General features: G+C 51.6%; 1 protein-coding gene across 5 annotated transcripts in view; it reads left to right on the forward strand.

Moving 5' to 3' along the window:
• The first annotated feature begins 3,300 nt into the window (after positions 1–3,300).
• The window catches only part of LDLRAD4 (low density lipoprotein receptor class A domain containing 4), a 443,890-nt gene continuing 424,784 nt past the window's right edge, over positions 3,301–22,406 (forward strand). Inside the window, exon 1 of one of the 5 annotated variants that reach the window (XM_007974746.3) lies at positions 3,301–3,422. The gene's annotated coding sequence lies outside the window, so the exon portion shown is untranslated. Of the gene's footprint in view, positions 3,423–3,577; positions 3,610–4,078; positions 4,325–22,406 lie in introns of those variants that run through there. The other 4 variants (XM_073006499.1, XM_007974745.3, XM_007974757.3 and 1 more) reach the window with 4 other exon arrangements.

Genomic DNA, 22,406 nt, shown 5'->3' on the forward strand with positions numbered 1-22,406 from the left:
CACTCTTTGAAACCAATTTCAGTTGATTTCCACCCAATTTTAGTAATATTTACCTCAATATTGTTTACTCATCTATCCCAATCCTAAGATGCCATTCATTCCAAAAAACCCTTTGAGCCCCTCGTGTCAGGCACCGTTCTGTGTATTGGGGTCCGAGCTCTCCACTCTCCTGAGCTTCGATCTGGGCCCTTGGAATGAGCGAATGGTCAGGATGAAGCCGGTATAGAATTGTGCTGCATTTTACAGAGAGCAAACATATGTCTAAGTACCTCGAACTCTTCCACTGCTATAGGGAGAGTGTGTGTGTCTGGTGTGCAAGGGAATAACTGAAGTGGAAAACAAATACAGGGAGGACTGAGTAGAAAACACAGGGACAAGCCAGGTGCGGTGGCTCACGCCTGTATTCCCAGCACTTTGGGAGGCCGAGGCGGGGGGATCACAAGGTCAGGAGATCGAGACCATCCAGGCTAACACGGTCAAACCCTGTCTCTACTAAAAATACAAAAAATTATCCGGGTGTGGTGGCGGGGCCTGTGGTCCCAGCTATTCGGGAGGCTGAGGCAGGAGAATGGCGTGAACCCGGGAGGTGGAGCTTGCAGTGAGCTGAGGTCGCTCCACAGCACTCCAGCTTGGGCCGCAGAGCGAGACACCACTTCAAAAAAAAAAAAAGAAAAAAAAAAAAGAAAAGACAACACAGGGACAAGTCCCTCCCATATTTTCTTTTTTTTTTTTTTTTTTGAGACGGAGTCTGGCTCTGTCGCCCAGGCTGGAGTGCAGTGGCCGGATCTCAGCTCACTGCAAGCTCCGCCTCCCGGGTTTACGCCATTCTCCTGCCTCAGCCTCCCGAGTAGCTGGGACTACAGGCGCCGCCACCTCGCCCGGCTAGTTTTTTGTATTTTTTAGTAGAGACGGGGTTTCACCGTGTTAGTCAGGATGGTCTCGATCTCCTGACCTCGTGATCCGCCCGTCTCGGCCTCCCAAAGTGCTGGGATTACAGGCTTGAGCCACCGCGCCCGGCCCCTCCCATATTTTCTAGAAATAGAAATACAGAGCTGCAGTTTCTATTTATAAATAAAACAAGAAAGGGCAACACGAGATTGAGATTCATCACAAACGGTAGAAATTGAGATTACGATTTTAAAATTCAGCCTCAATTTAACGGGGTTAAGTTAGACACAGATAAATTATGTGCCAGTGAAATAGAAGACATTGTTTTGTGATTTTGGAAAAACCTTTCTTCTTCATTGTCTATGGAGTGTTTAGATGGAAAAAGTCATTTCTTTTTCTACCTGAAGAGGGCAAGAGCAGTTTCTCCAACCCCAAAGCACGAGAGTTTTGCATCTGTGGACATTAACTACAAACTAGGTACGTGCTTGTCAGATTAGGATAACCTGTGTGAAGCACTTATCGGCTTATTGCTCATTTAAAAAGTTTACCCAGGCAGCCAGGTTCAAAGTTCCCCTGCTACAAGCTTCTCAATTAGACCAGGAGCTGGGCAGTCCCAGCTGGAGCGGGCTCAGCGCCGGGCACAGGGCAGATGCTGGCTGGTTTGCTGGCTGAGCTGAAGAACTGCCAGCGCTGCTGTAGGTAGGTGGCAGTATGGCATGCTGGTTCAGCTCCCAGCTTTCTATGCAGCTAGTTAGGGATGTAAAACCATCTCTTTGTGGTCTGAGGACAAATTAGTAAATCCTTCTAGCCTCAACTTCCTCATGTGTAAAATGGAGAAGTAATAGCTCCCAGTTATTGTGAGGACTCGGTCAGACAATCCATGTAAAGCGCTTAGCACAGAGCTCTCCATGAATGGTAGTTTGTTATTACATCACATGTGAGCACTGATCAAAGGCTAGCGGCAATTACCATCACAGCTGAGAGCTGAGGGCTTAAGGGAAGCTGAATTCCGCCAACATTTCACTAACTAAAAAGTCACTGACAAATTAGACAAAACGTAGGTTTCAAAAGATTAATTTCTCTGATATTATGGAAATATGAACTGGACAACTTTTTTGGGGGGGGTGTGGGGACAGCTGAAAACGTTCACTCGTTTAATCAGCTGCAAATGTCTTCAACCCAGCCTGAAACCCCTGCTTAGTGGAGTGTTTTGCTATGTCTGCAGGGGGGTTAATTTTGGCAGAGGCGAACTAATTTTGGTTGACTATAATAAAAGTGGGTTAAAATGCCCATATGCTCCGGCTGTAACCAATCCCCCATCAAACATGGTAGGGTTGGCTGGGGGCAATGCGTGTACTTCCGAACAAAATGGCATCTTGTCTGCACTCAGGTGGAGGTCAGGTCTCAAATGGTCTTCACAGATGTAGGTCCTTCAAGGAGAAAGAGTCACAGCGCGAAGATTCCATCTGACCTTCTTGGTAGGAGCCATTTCCTTTAAAGAGGGCGGGATACTAAGAGGGCGACCAGGTGGGGTCCGGAGACGCCTCAAGCTCCGCAAGACTCCCCGAGCACTGACCCGTCCTACTAAGTGTCCTGCAGCCCGACTGCGCATCTCTAGGCGGCTGCCCGAGGTCCCGCGCCCGTGGTGCACACGCAGTCCGCGAGGTACTCTGTGCTCGAACGCGCCCTCAGCCTCCCGAGACCGCCCCCGGCCTGCGGGCGGCGAGCCGGCTCCTCCGGGCACCCCTGCCGCGGACTCCGCGCTCGACCTGGAGTTCCCCGTGCGGCCGGCGGTGGGCGCGCGCCACGCGGGCCCGAGCCCTGGGCGGGAGTGCAGCCCGGGGTCCCGCGGCCTCCGCGCCGCGCACCTCCCCCACCGCCCAGCCCGGCCTCCGGGCCCGCCCCCAGCAGGGGTCGGCGTGGCTTGTGCGCCGGGGACCCCCGAGCCCCCGCCCGGCGGCCCGGGTCCCCGCGGCCTGGCCGTGCGCCGGGTCCCCGCCGCGGAGTGGGAAGGAGGAGGAGAGACTGGAGGAGTTGGAGACAGACACAGCCGCGGCGCGCAGTCACGGCTGGAGACAGACGGCGGCGGCGGGAGGCGGGACACTCCCCCCTCCGGCGACTGGAGGCGGGACACCTCCCTGGCGGCCGCGGCGCCGCGTCCCCTCTCTCCCCGCGCTGAGGCTGCGGACCGGGCCCGGCGGGACTAGCAGGCGAGTGCGTTGGCCCTGCCCGCTCCTCGCGCCGCCGCGGCCGGCCGGGGATCCCCTGCAAGCCGCGGAGGAGAAGCCGCCTCCGCCGCCGCCGCCAGACAGGCTGCGGGTGCCTGGGAAAGTGGAAGCGGGGCGGGGAGCGCGGGGGAGGCCCGGGGGTGAGGTCCTCAGCTCTTAAAGAACCCCGGCGCGCCGCGCTCCCCGCCGGCCCGCCGCGCGCCCCCTGCCGCGCCCCGCACCGCGCCCCTCCCCTGGCCGGCAGGGCCGGTGGCCGCGGAGCCGCACTGCGGGCAGTCCCCACCTCCGCTCCCGGGGGCGGCCCAGGTGAGTGCGGACCCGAGGTGGCCGCCGTGGTCGCGGTTTCTGGCCCACGTTCACCGCGGCGCTCCGGAGGGAGGGGCGGCCGAGGGGGGCGGGGGACTCGGGGACCGGACGCTTTGGGAACTGGACGTCCGCGAGCCTGCGCCGTCGGCGGGGGCCGGAGGGAGCAGCCGGGCGCCGGGCGCGCGAGGTCTGTGAGGCTGCGTCCGGGTGGGCTTGTCCGTGGGCATGGCGGGGGTCCGGCGCTGGCCCGCGGGCGGGGTTGCGCCAGTCGAGGGACCTCGCCGACCCCCACCCCGTTTTCTGTTTCCCGGTGCCCTGGGGCGCGGGTGTCCCGCGGTTGCAAGACTGAATTCTGCACCGCCTGGAGGCTGGGATGGGCGCGCGGGTGGCAGCCCCAACCGTCTCGGAGCCCCTAGGCCTCGGCGCGCCGCGGCGGGAGGGGACTGGAGGTCAGCGGGAAGCGGGAAGAGCCTGCAGGACCTGGCCGGGGAGTTTGCGGGAAGGAGGGGGCGGGCCAAGCCCCGCAGCCCCTCAGTCCCGCATCCTGCACCGCGCGCTCCCCGCCCCCCGACCCCTCGGGCCCGCTTCACCCGGCGTCCCCCCGGGTCCCCCCGCGCGCGTTGACGTCGGTCGCGGGACCGCCCGGAGCTCCCGGCATTGGCTGGGAAGTCGATTGTCTCGGGCGGCTGCTGTTGCACTTAGGCTGGGTCTCAGAGCCGCGGAGGAAGCAGGCGTGCGTTGAATTTCTTTCTGCCCCTCACCGTGGAATAAACAGGAAGCGACGAGCACCCAGCCCGGCCCGGCACTTGCCTTTGTGAAGGGGTCTGCGCTGCGCAGCCTGTAGGAGGCTTCCTCGGGACCCCTGCCCGGTGCGCCGCCCGGTGGGCCTGGGGGCGCGCCCTGTGAGTACAGCGGTGGAAGACAGTGGGCTCGGCGTGGGTTAAATCGCTGTCGTGGCGGAGAGGGCATTTGCTTGTTTTTAAACTTTTTTTTTTTAAATTGGAAAAGGAGGGGGTTTCCCGACAAGGCAGAGGTTTTCAGGACGGCAGGGACGCGTGGTGGGTGGGCGGCACCAGCAGAAGGCGCATCCGAGGGCACCGTGTTCTTGGGTCACCTAGCTGGAGGGACACCTCGTCGCCAGTCAGGGCAGCGAGAAGCTCTTTAAAGCAAGCGGGGCTCCTTAGCTCTGCCCAGGCGCAGGAATGATTGTTGTGTGCCCCTAGCCACGTAAACTAGCGTAATTTTTATTTTCCACCCGAAATTTTTTAATTAGCTAGAATTGGATAATTTTGATTTACTTCTTTTCTTTTCCTCTGTGTCCTGGTCTATTCCCTTCTCTTTTTCTCTTTTCTAATTATTTTGGCGTCTTCTCATCCCTGGACCAGCGCTGCTTTCTAAATGTTAATTATCCTTGCAATACATAGTTATTGAGGGCCTACTATGTGTTAGGCATTGTGGGATGTGAGGTAAGAGTAGCTGTACAGAATGTGGGTTCTGAGCGCTTGTATTAGTAAGTTATTTGCAGTAGAGGTGGATAGAGGTGGCGAGCAGCACTGACTCTCAAACATAGGGTCCTGTGGCTGGTATAGGGGTTGGTGCCTTCTCGAAGGGCTAGTGCTGGGAAGCTTCCCTTTAAAAACGGCCCTTTCTGCCGGTTTGGCTAGCCAAGAATGACATTCTCTCTGTATCTGCCCTGGAGCTTCAGGACTGAGTATTGAATGACAGAGAAGGTTCTGCAAAGTCTGCACAGGGAGACTGCCATTGCATCAAGTCATGTCTGAATTCTGTATATGAGTATTGTCTTTTCTAGTCTTTAACTCGAGTGTATTGTCAGCTGTAACTCTGCCTTTGTACTCTGCACAGTTCTTCTGGAATACAGTCTTTGTGTTCAGTCAAGGATCGTAGTGTCAAATCTGAGTCATTACATAGACAAATGAGGACATCTGAGTATTACCCATGTATATTTATTGAATTACACTTGGTTTCCCATCAACCCTTGAAATGTTATTTGATGGACCTTTCTAAGCAGTGCTTTTTAAAACAGGGGGCTAACTTCCTTATGATCTTTGAAAGCTTAATTCTTTTTAAGAGCTTCATTTTGCTATTGACGTTGAACACACTGTTAGGAATTAGGGCTGGGAATGTAAATGCCAGTAAGGGATTTGCTGTAATGGAATTGTAGCTACCTTCCTCCCTTGTTTTAAAAGACCTCTCTAATTTCTTAACATTCTGCTGTTACCCTTGGAAGGGCTTGCCACTGTTGGCCATGGTCCTGGTTCGTGTAGGTTTGTATTTACATTGCAGAAGACTCTTCCGGCAGGTTTTTAGGGCTGCCTCTTGAATCCTCTCGTGGGCTTGGATTGCAAGACCACAGTCCTACAGTGGAACACAGCCAGTGCCAGCTGCTTATTAAGGGATTTTGTGCCAATTTGTTGGCACATTATTTGAGACTCCCCCACCCCACCCCACTCCCACTGGAGTATATACATACATAGACAAATATTTATTTTCCCCCAACTGCTGACAGTGTTCTAAGAATAGTTTTCTTGCCTGGCACGCGGAGAGCAAGGGCCCGTCTGCAGAGGTGTTTACAGTTTGGGACTGTGCTGTAGTCTTGGTTGACTTAGCAGCCTGGCAGATCAGCCTCACAGCTCCTGGGACGCTCTCTGTTTTTCCTCTGGGCTGCTGCAGGGGTAACGTCCCCGTCTGATAGGGAAACACGGTCAGAGGAGAGTAAGTTTTGCTCCTTGTGGATAGTTTCTGGCGGGCGGTCCAGCAGAGACAGACCCCTGAGCTCCTGACCTCTTTGCATGTAGCTGGCATCAAGTCTCCTTGTGGTGGTGTGTGGGAGGTGACTGCTCTACGTCATCACGTAAAACCAAAGCCACCTCAGGGCTCCGGGCAGGGTTCTTGCAATTGTAGACTGCTCTGATCTTTCTGGTAGTCCTTGCCATGTTTCTTCTCATCTTTCTTTGGAATCTGGGCTTATGCAATCTCTGATGTGTCCTCGTCTCTGTGTAAGAGTTAATAGAGAAGGAAAAATAAGTTATCACTCAAGAAGTGATAAAACAGTGTAGAAGAGCATACCATTTTAACCTGGAAACATTTTTGGAAATATTTAATGGAATGTGTAGGGGCACATGGATATTAAATGTGAATAGCGGCAAAATTGCTATGTAGTCCAAAATTATTCTTTCCTTTCTTCCTTCCTCTCTGTCTCCTTCCATATCTCCCTCTGTGTCTTCCTTTTTTTAGGTCTCAGAAAAAAATCTCCTGGAAGCCATTATTTTCTGATGTCAAAGGGACGTTCTGCCTACATGAACTGTGTTAGTCTAGAATTACATCTTGACCTATATTATGGGTGTGCATGGGAGGTGAATCTTAAGTTTCAAAATAGAAATGCAAAGGTTCTGCCTACTATTTGAAAATTTAGGCCACAAGACCTGCCACTTTTTAGGGAGAATTTTTGGGGCATTGTTTGCTTCATTGTTAGGCAAGGAAAAGACTGAAGCTAGTACCTGTACTATTAATTACTCTGAAAATATTAGGTTTGAATTTCCAGGTAATGTCGTTTTTTTTTTTTTCCATCACAGGAGGAATTGAAAATGATGTCTGTGTTGTCACATATCCGTGTGATTTAAGAATGGATTGCTTTTCTTTGAGTTCCCACTAAAAATGGTACTTTGGCCTTTTAAGCTGTTTTTGTGAAGACTTTTCTTTCCACCAAGCTTGTTTTCCAGATAGGTCTTGGAGATTACAAAGAACATAGATATAATTTCTCCCTTGATTGGCAGCTGCGAGCTTTCCCGGACAAAAATAATGCTGCACTGTGCCAAATGGTTGACTTTTCTAGAATAAAAACTCTAAAGGGTATGCAAAAAGTCCTCTGGTTAATATATTGGCATTCCCAGAACCCACTAACACTCCGGCAGCCTGCCAGACTCCACTTAACGAGGACACAGAATGTCTGGCTCAATCCCCATGAGCAGACGGGGGTGGGGTCTGGATGTCCACACCCTTTATTAATTTTTAATGACTGTACTTTTGTTTTGCAGATTTTCCTCTGTACCCCTTTCTCAACCGTCTCCTACAACGTCACTCCCCCCATCCATTTATTTACTCATTTACTTGGCATCGGAAAAATGTCGAGCGGTTCAGGGTTAAGAGTCCTGCTGAGGGATCATTTCTGTTTGCATGGGTTCTTTTGTTGTTGCCTTTTTTTCTTTTTCTTCCTTTTTTTTTTGGAAGAGGAAGAGAGAAAAGGAACAGAAAAGATGACAACTTTTTTTTTTTTTTTTTTTTTTTAAAAGATGCTTTATTGTCTGCTGGAAAAAGAGAAGCATTTACGAAACTTTAAGTTTGTCAGACAGTTTATGTGACAGTGCAAGTTGGTGCTTGCCAAGCTCCAGACAGATTGTTAATGTTACATGACAGGGATAAATAAATTACCGCTGTCTGCAACACGCTTGCACTGCAAACGCACTCTGCAGCCGGCGGCCGGCTGGGCGCCGCTCATGGGCCTGGTGTGCAGGCAGCTGCGCAGAGGGCCTCTGCCCGCCGCCTAGAACGCTGTGCCTCGCTTCGGAAATGAGAAGGATGTGCCTTGCTTTTATTTTTGGCTCTACTGCAGGGCAGTAGAATCCGAGGAGCAACTCTGTGTCCTTTATTTTGCTAGGCTGCTCTGCCTTCTCCCCTGCGCTGGCCCCACTTCTGGTCCACACTCCGGTTCTTCCTCCGAGCAGGGAAAGCAGGCACCTAGCTTCTTCCCAGGAGACCTCAACTTTGTTCTTGGCTGCCCAGGGCCTAAAGTATCTTAAAGCCAAGTTTCAGGCTGTTTACAGTTGTGTTATTTCTGCAGGTGCAGACACTGAGAACAAATTGTCTGCGATAGATAAGCCTGTACTGGCCTGGGAGGGCCTGGGTGGCACTCCTTGGGCATAATGTACTTTCATCTGGGCAATTTGGAAGCTCAGCTGGCAGAGTGACAGGTGTAATGAACTTAATGGTCTTGCCCTAGTTGTTTGCGGACACACAGCTCATGTTACAAAGCCGCCTCATACCAGGGTCCCCTGCCAAATGATTTGTTCTTCTCTTTGTGGATGGGACTTGGGGACTGGACGACTGAGTGGCGTTAAGGTAGGGAAGGGGGTGGGTGTGAGTGATGTGTGTGCCCTCATCTGCTCTGTTCCTAAGAGGACCTAGACAATCTCCTGAAGGTAGGCCTTGAGAGAAAGAGATCCTTCCCGCTCACACTGGCTGGCCATCCTCCACGCCAGGTGTCAGGAGGACACTTTGTGCAGATGTGCTTCGACTTCCTGCCTCTGGGGTTTGCAAAGGGCAGGCTTTCTGCCACGTCGTGTGGTTTCCTGGTGTGCTGCCCGCCTGGCTGCTGGGATTCTCCAGAAGAGGGCTGGGCCGGCAGTGCACAGCCAGGCATTGTTCTCAGAGTCCGTGGCCCCAGGGACCAGCAACCTGTGCACAGAGCTGCAAGGGAATTTCCGCTGGAAAGTCTCTGCTTCCGAAGGCAGTCGCTGGAGAGGCTGTAGGAGGCCAGGCTGCTTTCTGAAGGGCTACCTGACCTCTAACCAGGGCATGTGGGCAGATAATAACAGCAGCTCCAAGTGCTCCTGTACCTCTCCTGTGTGCCAGGCTCTGTTCTGAGGGCTGCCATACACTGATTCACTAATCTAATCCTCACAGCGGCCTGTGACGTGGGTCCTCCTGCCATCCCCATGTTACAGAGACGTCAAGACATTGCCCAGAGTCAACCACCGTGTGAATAAAGGGTGGAGCGGCCTAGGCAGCATGGCTCCAGGTTCCGGGATCTGCCTCTGGACCTAAATGAGGTGGGGCCTGGGTCAGGAATTCTTCATCTGGGACCACTTGCTGGCAGGGTACCATTCTCCTCTTGTCCCCATACAGGTCCCACTGGGACTCTATCCAGCCAGCAAGTTCAGGGTTTTGTCTCTCTTGCCTCTCCGCTGTGGTCCTCCCTCTCCAACTCCCTCCCCTGTTTTTAACCCTCATCTCTGCTCTCTGCCTGTCTTGCCTGTGGCAAGAGCCTCAGTTTTGAGGACTGGACCATGGCAGCTTTGTCTCTGCCCATCTTATCCCTTGAGTTCCTTGAGAGAAAGACAAAGCAACAATCAGTAGGAGTGTTGGTATTGCCAGATATTTCTTCTGCACTGGTCCTTAAAATCGCTTCCGTCAGCCTCCCCGTGGCACCTCTCGATGTAGCCTGGTGGAGTGTAACTGCCCGGTTCCTGGGAGCAGCTAACCGCCTGGGTCTGGGGGTGTGTGCTGGTAATGCCCCTGCCAGCTGTCTCTTCACTTGGGAGGATCCAGTTCGTCCCAGGACAAAGAGCGCTAGAGTTTCTTTCTTTTTGTTTTTTTTTGAGATGGAATCTCACTCTGTTGCCCAGGCTAGAGTTCAGTGGCACAATCTCGGCTCACTGCAAGCTCTGCCTCCCGGGTTCATGCCATTCTCCTGCCTCAGCCTCCCAGATAGCTGGGATTACACGTGTGTGACACCATGCCTGGCTAATTTTTTTGTATTTTTAGTAGAGACAGGGTTTGACTGTATTAGCCAAGATGGTGTCGATCTCCTGACCTCATGATCTGCCCCCCTTGGCCTCCCAAAATGCTGGGATTACAAACGTGAGCCACCACACGTGGCCTACAGTTTCTTTAAAAATAAAAAAAAAGTTATCCCATCTTTAAGAGTCTCCTTTTTTTTTTTTTTTTTTCTTAGATAGAGTCTCCCTTTATTACCCAGGCTGGAGTACAGTGGTGCAATCCATCTCAGCTCATTGCAACCTCCGCCTCCCACGTTCAAGCGATTCTTGTGCCTCCTAAATCAAGTAGCTGGGATTACAGGCATGCACCCCTACACCTAGCTATTTTTTGTATTTTAGTAGAGACGGGGTTTCGTCATGGTGGCCAGGCTGGTTTCACACTCATTACCTCAAGGGATCTGCTGGCCTCAGCCTCCCAGAGTGCTGGGATTATAGGTGTGAGCCACTGCGCCCGGCCAAGAGTGTCTGTTTTGCTCCATGGGGTGTAGGTAAATGAATCATGCATATTGACTTGTACATCCTGTGAAATGTTGTCCACCTTGGACAAGCTAAATCTTTGAGATTGTGGGACCTAAAGGGAGGACCCAAGAGATGCACATATCATGAGTCTAGCTGGACAGTCAGCTCCTTGCAGACTGGTCCCCAGTAACAGGCAGGAAAGGGTGTCCCTCACAGCTCTGGAGCCACCCCCAGTCGCTGGGATGGATGCTGACCCCTGTGTAGATACTGCTGAGCGTGCCACATGTCGCAGGGCATTTCTAAGCCGTTGTGGCGTTTGATCTGCAGGCTAGCCTGGCGTGGGGCTGGTTAAATTACGGTTGAGGAGGTGAAGACCTCTAGAGAGACTGTCCTGGTCCGGGCCCTGTCTGCTCGGTCCGCAGCTCTCAGCAGCAACACATTGTCAGGACCCAAGATGCGAGCCTGTCTTGGGGTAACTGCTCCTGGCGGTATCTGTGGGACAAATAACGTCTTCTTTTCCTGATTACGTGTGTACTGAAGAGAATTAGGAAATAGGGAAAGAAGGAAGAAAATAAAAATCCCTGAAATTTTCTATGATCTCACTGCTAGAAATGATTAGTAGGTTAGTAGATTCCAGGTTCATTGATTAATTAGAAAGTAATTTATGTACTTTTTAAGAAGCTTAGCATTCTTTCATGAACATTTTTCTTGTGATTTAAATATTCTCCAAAATCCCATTTCTGGACTGTATAATATTCTATTCTATGGTTATATTGTTATTTTTTTTAAAACCAGTTTCAGGACATTGAGGCTGTTACCAGTTTTCTGTTACAAATATGATTGCATTGAACGTCTTTAAACATTTTTTTTAAGAAATGTATTGCATAACTTTATAATTTAAAAAAATGGAGATGGAGTCTTGCTCTGTTGTCCAGGCTGGGGTGCAGTGGTGTGATCTCGGCTCATTGCAACTGCTGTTTCCCAGGCTTGTGGCATCCTCTCCCCTCAGCCTGCTAAGTAGCTGGGACTATAGATGCTGCCACACTTGCTTTTTTTTTTTTTTTTTTTTTGGTAGAGACCGGGTTTCACCATGTTGCCCAGGCTGGTCTCAAACTCCTGGGCTGAAGCAGTCTTCCCGCCTTGGCCTCCCAGGGTGCTAGGATTATAGGCGTCAGCCGCTGTGCTTGGCCTGAACTTTTTTTTTTTTTTTTTTTTTTTAATTATTTGGGTAGATTCTTAAAAGGGAAATGAGGGAGTATAAGACTCTTAAGGGTCCTCCAAAAATATTGCCAGATGGGGCTTTGAGAATGGGAGAGGCAACTTACATTCCTACAGACAAGAGGGTGACTGAACCCTTGTCAATGCCGAATATTATTTAAAAAACCTTTGCAAATTTAGCAGTAAACGATATGATGTTTAAATTTTATCTCCTATCTTTTTATTTTGAAAATCTTGACTTTGTATCATCTGGGTCATCGATGAAAAGAGTTTTGCTGTTTGCTAGAATTTTGTTAAGGCCAAACATCATAATGTCAGTGGATGATCTCAGTAGGTGGAGTAAGACCTTTGTGCTTTTTAAAATTCGAGTTAAGTAAAATAAAGTAGAATCAAATTCTGCTCAGGTAGGTTCAGGGCAGTAAACATTCTAATAACGTGTCTTTTAAGGAAATTACAGGATAGGATGGGCATAGACTGCTCTTGGTCTTCCCCCAGCCTCCTCATCCTCCCTCTTTAGGGGTAGCCTTGAACTCGCAATGGAGAATGAGGGCCAGGAGAGGGTGGAGTCAGCACCTGGCTGTTTGGATAGCCCCACCATACCTTGTTCAGTCGCTTCTCTTCATTTCAAATGACCCCTGTTGGACCTCACGCTCTTCGCTAGTCTTGCCCCTAAGGACGCAGACAGAAAATTCATCACGGGCAGACAGAAAATTCATGATCCTCCATACTCCGTGCTTGTGTCGTCTGTGGAGGACCTCCACTTCCTCTGCAAATGTGCTGATCTGCTTTCGTCCAAGGCATCAGCCCTTCCAGAGCTGCAACGACTGTGAACAGTGCCTCACCTCCTAAGCTGTTGCTCGTAAAGCTTGAGAGAGATGGAAAATCACTTTACTAGGTGGTGATGAACTAATTAAAGACAGTCTTTCATCGAGGGGTTGGAAACGGCTGAACTGGAGGGTGCTTACCGTGCTGGAGGGAGCAGCATGGCACCACTTTCTCTAGGCCTGGTCATGATCAGTGTGGTTTTGTTCACAGGCACCTGAGCGTATCAGGTGGGGAGACTCCCATGTACTATGCAAGGCGCTCACCTGCTCTCTTGTGTGCTGGGGATGCACCTCCCCCGGCGTTGCCTGGTGGACAGTGAGTGGGCCCCACAGGACCTGGTGGGCACATGTATTAGTCCGTTCTCATGCTGCTATGAAGAAATACCCGAGACTGGGTAATTTGTAAAGGAAAGAGGTTTAATTGACTCACAGTTCCGCATGGCTGGGGAGGCCTTGGGAAACTTACAGTCATGGCGGAAGCGGAAGCAAACTTGTCCTGCTTCACTTGGCAGCAGGAGAGAGAAGTGCAGAGCGAAGGAAGGAAAAGCCCCTTATAAAACCATCAGATCTCGCAAGAACTCGCTGTCATGAGAACAGCACGGCGGAGCCAGTCTCATGATCTGTTCCCTTCCCATGAGGTCCCTTCCCCAGCACATGGGGATTACAATCTGGATTACAATTCATGGTGAGATTTCGGTGGGGATGCAGAGCCTGAACATAGCACAGTTTTGTGTTCTGTGCCAAAGCTTTCAAGGAGGTGCCTAGGTGTGTGAGCCTGGGCACTGCGGGTGCAAGTGGCAGAAACTCAGCTGGCGATGCCGTGCCCCATCTCCCTGGGCTGAGACTGCAGACTGGGTCCTTCTCAGCTCCGCCCGGCCTGTCGTCAGCACCACACTCTGTCCCAGGTGCACACCTGCCCTCACCTGTGGCAGTGCCAAGACCTTGGAGATGGATTCCAAAAGGCTGGAGATGGGATGAGGCCTGTGGAGTGGAGATGGAGTGTGCTGAGGGCTGCTAATGGGGTGGCAGTCCTCCAGTGGTCTGGCCAGTGGGGTCCCTCAGTGTCTTTGGGGGAGCACGCCTCTGCTGTCGTCCTTGGCGGTTCTCCATTTTCCCCAGTGAGGTGGTGGCTCTGATGTCACTGGGAGGGTGCTTGCCATTGACCCAGGGGACTTTGGGTGCCTGACAGACCCACCTTGTATTCTTGTGTTTGGTACTGGTTGAGGTGTGCAGAACTGACTGATTTCTGTCTGATTTGACCTTGCTGTCTGGCTTGCTTCTGCAACACAGTCCCTGCTTTCCTAGTGGGGACAGGGGCCTTCTGGACACGATGTGTGCAGGTCTCAGGGAAATGTCGGCAGTTGTTTGGCTTGGTTGAACATTTGTTTTTCTGCTACTTTGGCTATTAAGATAAATCTTGAACCCTAGGCCAGGCACAAGGCTAGAGTTTGAGACCAGCCTGGGTAGCATAGTAAGACCCTATCTCTACAAAAAAAATTTTAAAAAATTGTGTCTCTAAAACACTTAGCTTTCCTCTTATTGGTGTTTGAATATGACATTCAAGATTGTTTACTTCTAAACTAGAGGTCCTGGGATTTTGCAGTCTTTCATCTGAAGAGTAATGTAAAAATAATAAATAAATGTTGTCTATGTACAGTTACAACTAGCTATATGTAGTAAGTTTAGTCCAGAAAAATCTTGACATTTGTTTTCTGATAAAGTTGAACTTTAAATGAAGCAGAGCAGTTGTTATCTGATGGGGCTCTGGAGGCATTACCCTCGTGAATCCTCGTCCTTTGGTTGCTGTAACATTGTTTGTCTGTTGGAGTTTTGTAGCCGGGGCGTGTTTGTGTGTCTGAGGGAATGGCTTCTGTTCTGCCATCTGCGTGGAGGAAGCTGTTCCCATTGGACCCACCGAGGAGGCAGCGTCCAGGCTGAAGCGCCGGCCTGTGTGTCGGCCGCCACGGGGGGACTGCATCACCTGCAGTGTGCTTGGGAGAATTCGGGTAAACGCACTGCCTCCTGGCTTCCTGAGGGCTTGCCATGGGCAGTTGCCAGTCATCCTTCTAGCCGTCCCTCCCGGGCCCCTGTGCTGTCGGGCCCCTTGGAGGCCGTGCAACCTGGGAAAGGCCACTGACTCTAGGTCTCAGTTCACCCTTCTCCGAAATAGCTGTTTGCCCACCTCATAGGTTTTTGAGAGGATTAGGTAAGATCATATGTAAGCAGATGAGGTGGGACAGGCCAGTTACCACAGTGAGTTTCAGTAAAAGGCATCTTGTGAGCCACGTGTGTACTCGTGAGACATCTGCCCTGCGCTGGCACAGTCAGAGACCCAGTTCCCACCTTTTGGGGACATAGAGACCAAGGAGAAGATAGAATATGTGTGGTGGAAGCAATTAGCAAGTACGAGTTGTTTTACAATCACGTCTTGAACTAAGCAGTGTTTCAAGAAAGGCTTTAGATGTGGAGGAGAGTGAGGCCCCCAGGCCCAGAGGTGGTGGCTCTGACGCCTCCTTTGCTCCCTCCCTTCCTTCTCCTACTCTTTCCTCCTCTGTGCATTTTTATGGAGCACTCAGGATCCACGCACCAGGCACTAGATAAAGACATGGCTCTGTCCCCAAACCGGTGGAAGACAGGTGTGCCCACGGTTGCCACACAGGGCTAGCGATCGCACCAGGGAGACAGAGGAAGATGTGAGTAGACCTGCTGTCTCCTGACTTCCTGAGGGCTCAATGTACCTTTGTCAATCAATGGAGACTTCATGGAGGAGGCCAAATGCTGTCGTCTGAATGTCTGTGTCCCCGAAACTCCTCAGTTGAAACATAACTCCACTGTGACAGTATTGAGCGGTGGGGCCTCTAGGAGGGGATTAGGTCACGAGGCTCCTCCCTCATGCGTGGGATTAGTGCCTTTATAACAGAGGCCGGAGGAGCTTCTTCACCCCTGCCACCGCTCGAGGACTCACAGAAGGCGCCATCTATGAAGAATGGGCCCTCACCCCACACCGGATCTGCCGGCACCTTGATCTTGGACGTCCCAGCCACCGGAACGGGGAGCAACACATTTCTGCTGTTTCTAAATGACGCCATTGAAGGTATTTCCTTATAGCAGCACGGCTGGACTGAGACATAGACCTTGGGCTGAGACTTAGTGTAAGAACAGTTTTTTTTTTTTTTTTTCAGGTGGACCAACAGGGAAAGAGTGTTCTAGGTCAGTGGGTTGCAGCGAGAAAATACTAGAGCACATATACTTATTTTTACTTTATTATTTCAAACTTTGTATATTATGTGTACAATGTACTATTACCATAGCATATGTATATAATTTATAATTTATAAATAAATGTACATGACCTGTGTGCTTACACATTTTTGCTTGTAGGAGTATATGCTTCAGAAAATTGGGGGCCCACAGGCGGGCAGTGGGAATATGTGTTAAGACGGGGGAAGGCAGGGCAGGCCATGCATGGCCGCAGGTGGGGGAAGAGGTGGGAGGGTGTCTGCGGGTGTCATGGGTAGATGCTACTGCTTACAATGCCTGAAATTTCAAACTCAAGACTCTAAATGACTCTTGTAGCTTTTAGTTGTCATTAACGCAAAATCTACGGACCATATCTTGCTCCTTTGCCGCTGACTCTCCTAGGCTCCTCTTCCTGGTCCGTCCTATCTGAACCCTCGAGGGCGAATCCTAACACATGTTGGGGAGGGATTGGATACACCAGTTCAGTGATCAGAAAGGTTGATAGGACTGCTTTATTTGTGTGGAGAAATCTTCCTTAGGAAGGTGAGATTATTTATCCATGCTCGGAGCAGAGGCACCCTTTTAGGGCCCACATGCATTTATAAGAATGGAGACTTGTCATTTGGTGAAGCTCATTCCGGACGTTCAGGGTGCTGTGGGGCTGCAGGGGTGAGTGAAGGTTCCTTCCCTGCCTGCGTGGAATGCACACCATGGCAGCGTCGTCTTCAAGTTCAGAGGCATGTAGATGTCTGTGGGTGAGGCAACAGGCCGGTGGTGTGGGAGGGAGAAGGGCAAGAGGGGTCTGGACAGGTTTTGCATGAGAAGAAATGGCAGTGGACACATGGCTTGTGTGAAAGGTGGGCATACGCAGAAAGGCCAGAGGCTGGGAGCGTGAGTGAGCCGGGCGCGGGGCACTGTGCTTGGTGAGCATGTCAGGTGGCCTTTGCCCTTAGGGTCACCGTTCCCCCGGACTGCAGCCCTGTGTGAGGGAGTGTGAGTCTGGTCCTGGTGTGGAGTGTTTCTTCCCGTCTTTGTCGAAAACCAAATCAACCAGCCACGAATGGTAAAGAAAAACAAGCCCGTTAGAACACCTACCTGGATTTCATATCCAGTTGTTTGCAGCGGGGAGCTCTGTCTCGACCACAGTGCTTTAATAGTTGATATTTGTTTACATTTCACAAAATGCTTAAATTTCATACTCCATGCAGTTCACGCCAGGAAGCCAGGTTGATCACTTTCGCATGGGAGTGATATGCCTTCTATTTGCAAAACGTGTAACTGTTTAAAGCTTTCACAGACAACATCTAATTTCATGTTCCTTGGCTTTAAGGAACAAATAATTGATGAAATATACATAGAAGTGTAATTAATGGATTTGTTTCTTCATCTCTAATGTGGCTATTAGCTGAATGGGGGATTCAGGTCAGAGTTTGTTATTTCAATGTGTGAAACCCTAACTGGAAAGTGATGCCCAGTGGTTGTCCAAGCCACAGAGCGGCTGTTTTCTGAAGGACACTGGTCCCAGGGATGGCAGCTTGGTGGCTGAGCAGGCACCCACCCAGTCGATGTTATTTTGGGAGGTCAAGGGTGTAGCACTAGAAACTGAATTCAAAGATACACATAGTTACATCAAGGAGGGTGAAGGGGCAACCCGGGAAGCCCTCTCCTGGTGGGCCGTGCAGGATGGAGTGTGGCCTGAGTACGGTGCAGGCTTGGTCACCGCAGGGGCCTGCTCGCATCTCCTCCCTGTTAGAGGAGCATCTTCTGGGGGCTCTTGTGGGACTTAGGAGTGTGTCCTAGGTCCTGAGCAGTGCAGAGACTCGCCTGGTGCCAGCGGTGGAGTGGGTCCACCAGTGTGGCCCCTCTCGTGTCCCATTCACCTCCCGCCTCTGTCTGCGGCCTGTGCTCCTTTTTGCCTGGCACGGTTTGCGCTTCTGTCCTGGTACAGTTTGTTCGGCTGTGGATACGAGGTGACTTCAGTTCCGTTTCTCCCCTTTCGACAACATCGCCTTCCTTGCCCCCTGGCCTTGTCCGGTGGGCAGCTCCCGCTGCCCCGTGCTGTGGCCCTTGCTCCCGGCCGCCGCTGGGCCCCACAAGCCTCTGTGTCACCTCTTGCTGCCGCGTCTTTCCCCAGCTCAGCTAGTCACCGTCGTCTGCGGCTGTGACTCTTCCGCTCTGGCTGCCAAGTCCTCTGATCCCCTGCTTGCGTTCCAAGTGGAAGCCGTGTGTGCCACTCACACTGGCTTCGCAGCTTCCCGCTCTCTCCTCCACAGCCGGGGAAGCGCCGCCTCCAGCCATGCTCTCTGGAAGCTGCATGTGGGAGAGGCGCGTGCCGGCTGGGACGTCTGTCCGAACTCAGCTCTGGACCCGAAGCTGACGGTGGACACAGAAGGCTGCCACGTCTGCTGGCTCTCCCTGGTGTGGTCCTCCTGGTTCCCTGAAGGGAACAGGAGCCAGCGTCCTCATGACCAAGGCTCCAGCTCATTGTTCCAGTGATGAGGTGGCAGGTGAAGCGCTTTCTCATCTCCCCTGGTGATTAGTTGTGGGATCAGTGAGGGCTCCAGATGATGGCAGAGGGCCTGCTTGTTACCACACACAGCGTGTTGGGGCAGAGCTTGCCGCCAGTGGCTCCACCTCTGTTGCAGGCGCCTGCCCTGAAGGACATGAGCGGGTGGGGTGCTCTCGCATCTGCTTAGGCACGGGTCACTGGCTGCTAAGAAGGCAAATGCCATGCCATTCGGATATATTCTCTGCTGCTGGATGAGGTAGTGCTGCTGCGATGTAGCAAATGCATTGGCTTGCCGACTGCTAAGAGGTGGCTTCAGGGGACCCTCTGGCTTGTTGTCAGGTTGGCAGAGGGGCCCACTGCTCAGAGCCCAGTAAGGGGCGGGAGAGCTGTGTTTGGAAGGGGGCCAAGGAAGCCGGCATCCTCTTACTGGGAATACTCTCCATCCTGTGACCAGTTTGTTACTGTCTCTGGTGCTGTTCTGTGGAAACCTTCTCTAAGCAAAGATGTCTTTGAGTATTTTTCCCGCTCCCTCCCGGGGTGATGCAGCCTGAGAGCAGAACCTGCTGGTGAGGTGTGGCCAGCCTCAGAGGCCAGAGGAACGGGGTCTCTCCCTTAGCTGTCCGCGGAGAGAGGTTTCTGAGCCTAGAACCTTGTACTCACAGCTGGAGAGCTTAGAGGCAGAGTTGTGTCGCAACTATTGAGACTGACTGTGTATTTCCGTTGAGGACCTCGGCCCAGAACTCCAGACCCCAGGCTTCTACACCTACCTGCCTACCAGGCATCTCTACTCATAGGCACCTCCAAGCCAGCATGTCTAAGACTGAACTCTTACTCCCCCACCTGCTCCTCCCTGGCCCTCAGCTCCCGAGCCCTGTCACTCCCTCACTGTCCCATTCCAGTCACCAGCATCCTTGTCTGCCTGGGGATTCAGGCCACACATCTCAGTCCCGTTCCGGTCACCAGCATCCTTGTGTGCCCGGGGATTCGCATCTCAGATGCTTCTTTCGTTACCTTTTCCCGTAGCCCAGTCCATGTTTGAAACCTGTTTTTTCTGCCTCCGGTGTTCATCCCAATCTGACCGCTTTTCACCATGGCCACCAGCAGCGCTCATGTGTCCTCTGACCCTGGGTTTCTGCAGGGCCTCTGACCGGGTGCCGTCCTCCCCACCCGCGGTAATCTGGTCTGGATGCAGCAGCGAGTGACCCTTGTGATCCTCAATCCCTGATGGCATGCCCCATGCCGCTCGGGCCTCCCTCCTGCTGAGGCTCCTCACCCGCGCACCTCCTCGCCCCACAGGCCTCTGTGGTTGCTCTACCCAAAACTCCCTGGGTGTGCACGTTGGTCCCCTGGCTTTGCCTCGGAGGCCTTCCCTGGCCCGTGTGTCTCCTGCACGGGGCCTGGTCATTGTGAGCTCCAGGAGGGCAGACAATCGTCGTCTTGTCCCTGTCCTGGCCCGGCATCGGGCTGCCAGGACTGTTTGTTGAATAAACAGATGGACTTGTGAGCAGGCACCCTGGCCAGGGGAGGACAGAGGGCAGGTCCACAGACTCGCAGGCCTGGATGGGGCTCTGGACTCCTCCCTTCTGTCACCTCCTGGGTGGGTGCCGGGTGTGGGTGTGAGGCCGTCTCGTCTGAGCCTCCATGGGTCAGGACAGGCCTCGGTGCAAACAAAGTCCTGCAGAAAGGCCGAATTATGAGCAGCAGTGAGAGGGATGCTCCCTTCCTTCCGTGAGCCCCGCCCCGCCCCGCCCCGCCCCATGGACTGCTGCTCACCTACATTCCCTTCTTGTTTTACTGTTTTCCGCTAAGTAAACTACCTACTGGAAACCAGGGGAAGCGATTGTTTTTCAGACCAACATTTGCCCTTCCCTTCTCTCCTCCCAAACTTAACTTGCTGGCTACATACATTTTGGATAAATTAGTTATTTATTTGCTTAGAAACCAATTTATCAAGCTGTAAAAAAAATCATCAGATTAGGCCGGGCACGGTGGCTTATGCCTGTAATCCCAGCACTTTGGGAGGCCAAGGCAAGTGGATCACTTGAGGTCAGGAGTTCGAGACCAGCCTGACCAACATGGAGAAACCCTGTCTCTACTAAAAATATAAAACATTAGCTGGGCATCGTGGCACATGCCTGTAATCCCAGCTGCTTGGGAGGCTGAGACAGGAAAATTGCTTAAACCCAGGAGGCGGAGGTTGCAGTGAGCCGAGATTGTGCCACTGCACTCCAGCCTGGGCAACAAGAGCAAAACTCCATCTCAGGAAAAAAAAAAAAAGCAAAAACCATCAGATTATTAAAGTTTATTAAATTCCTCATCTGTAGATGCTTTCTCTTTAGACAAGATGTCTCTCTCATAACTTTGATTCTCCTAAGTAGTTTTCCTCTGTTTTTGGGATCAGGAAGAGTTCAAAGTAGAGAAAATTACGGTCTGTGAATCTCTTTTCCATCTTTTCAAAGAAGACTAAATGTTCGACAGCTACCTGGAAGTCTGACTCACCCTCCAGGCATCTGACTGTGCTTTTATTCTGGTATTAGTTTTGTTGCCTTGGATTTGAAATCCACAAGGATTGTGAAAACCAAGTGTGGAAGAAGGAGAAAAACCTGGAAAAAAAAAAAACCCACATTCTAAGTAGTGGTGAGGACTATTGCAATTCGTTCCTACTGACGGCCTTTAGCCTGTGTGATAGACCAGTAGCCACATTGCAGATGCGATCAGCCGTGGTTGGATGAGTCGATTTTATTTCCTTCCCAGTTTGAGGACACATCTGCCGTCCGGCCCCGGGGAAGTGTCCATCCAGTCCTGGTTGGGTTGCTTTTCTCACAGGCTGGGCTCTGATCCTTGCCTCCGTTAGGAATCTGTTCGAACCTCCACCCGGAGAACAGACTGGAAGGAAGTACACCAGGACATTAAAAATAGAGGTCTTGGCATATAGTGCTCAGGGTGGCTTAAAAAATTCTGTCTTTTCATCTTTTCCATATTTTCTACAATGATCGTGTGTTCCTGTTTTTATAATGAGAAAATTCCCAGTTAACTAGATTTGCTCAGGGTGTGGAATAAAAAGTCAGTTTCTGAAAAATTGTGGAAAACAATTTGATGTGTGTCTTTTTAAGCATTTTGGAAGCGCGGTGGAGTTGCTATGGGGATAGCAAGGTTTACTCTCTGCAGAGAGCGGTTCCATCTGGCACCCATCGCTCCCGAGCTGGGCTGGGCAGTTCTGTGCAGAGCAGAGTTTCTCGTTAGATGTGGAAACAGTGACACAGAGAAGCTCTGTTCCGTCTTCTCCCCCCTGGAACCATCATTTCGCTTTGATCTAACAATAGAAAAACCTTTTTTTTTTTTTTTTTTTTTTTTGAGTCAGAGTTTTGCTCTTGTTGTCCAGGCTGGAGTGCAGTGGCGCGATCTCGGCTTGCTGCAACCTCTGCCTCCCGGGTTCAAGCGATTCTCCTGCCTCAGCCTCCTGAGTAGCTGGGATTACAGGCATGCGCCACCACGCCAGGCTGATTTTCTGTTTTTAGCAGAGATGGGATTTTTCCATGTTGGTCAGGCTGGTCTCAAACTCCCAACCTCAGGTGATCCACCCTCCTTGGTCTCCCAAAGTGCTGGGATTACAGGCGTGAGCCAGCACATTTGGCCTAGAAAAACATTTTAAACTCCTTTCTGCACCCTCTGCTTCCTCTGGGTGCTGGCGTTGCCTGTGTGGGGCCCGGCCCGTGTTTCTCAGTCTGGAGGGTTTCTGACCTGCTGTTGGAGTGGGGGTGTCTCCTGCACATCGTGTTCCATGTTGAACTTTCAGATCACAGTTGGAATTAATTTTCTTTTGCAGACGTGTTGACATCTTCCTCTGAGCTTACGTTTTAATTCCCCTTTGCTTTGTCCTTGGACCTGTGGGCTCTCTCCCTCCATAGGCTTGCTTAGAACCAGCATGATTCCATCTCGGTTTAGAGATGAGGATTGTAACATTCCATAAGGGACTGTGCTTGGGGGCATAATGTGTGCAGGTAGAGTTCTGTTTTATATTTAATGGGGAATGGAACACGGTGAACTAAGAAGCAACAGGCATCTCTGTCTTTGTGATCTTGGGTTGCCCCTGGAGGCCCCACTCTTAGGACGCATGCTGGGCGTGCTGGCTTGGGCTCTGGAGGGCAGCTTGCTTTTG

Source organism: Chlorocebus sabaeus, chromosome 18 (assembly GCF_047675955.1).
Source record: "Chlorocebus sabaeus isolate Y175 chromosome 18, mChlSab1.0.hap1, whole genome shotgun sequence".
NCBI classification, from domain to species: domain Eukaryota; kingdom Metazoa; phylum Chordata; class Mammalia; order Primates; family Cercopithecidae; genus Chlorocebus; species Chlorocebus sabaeus.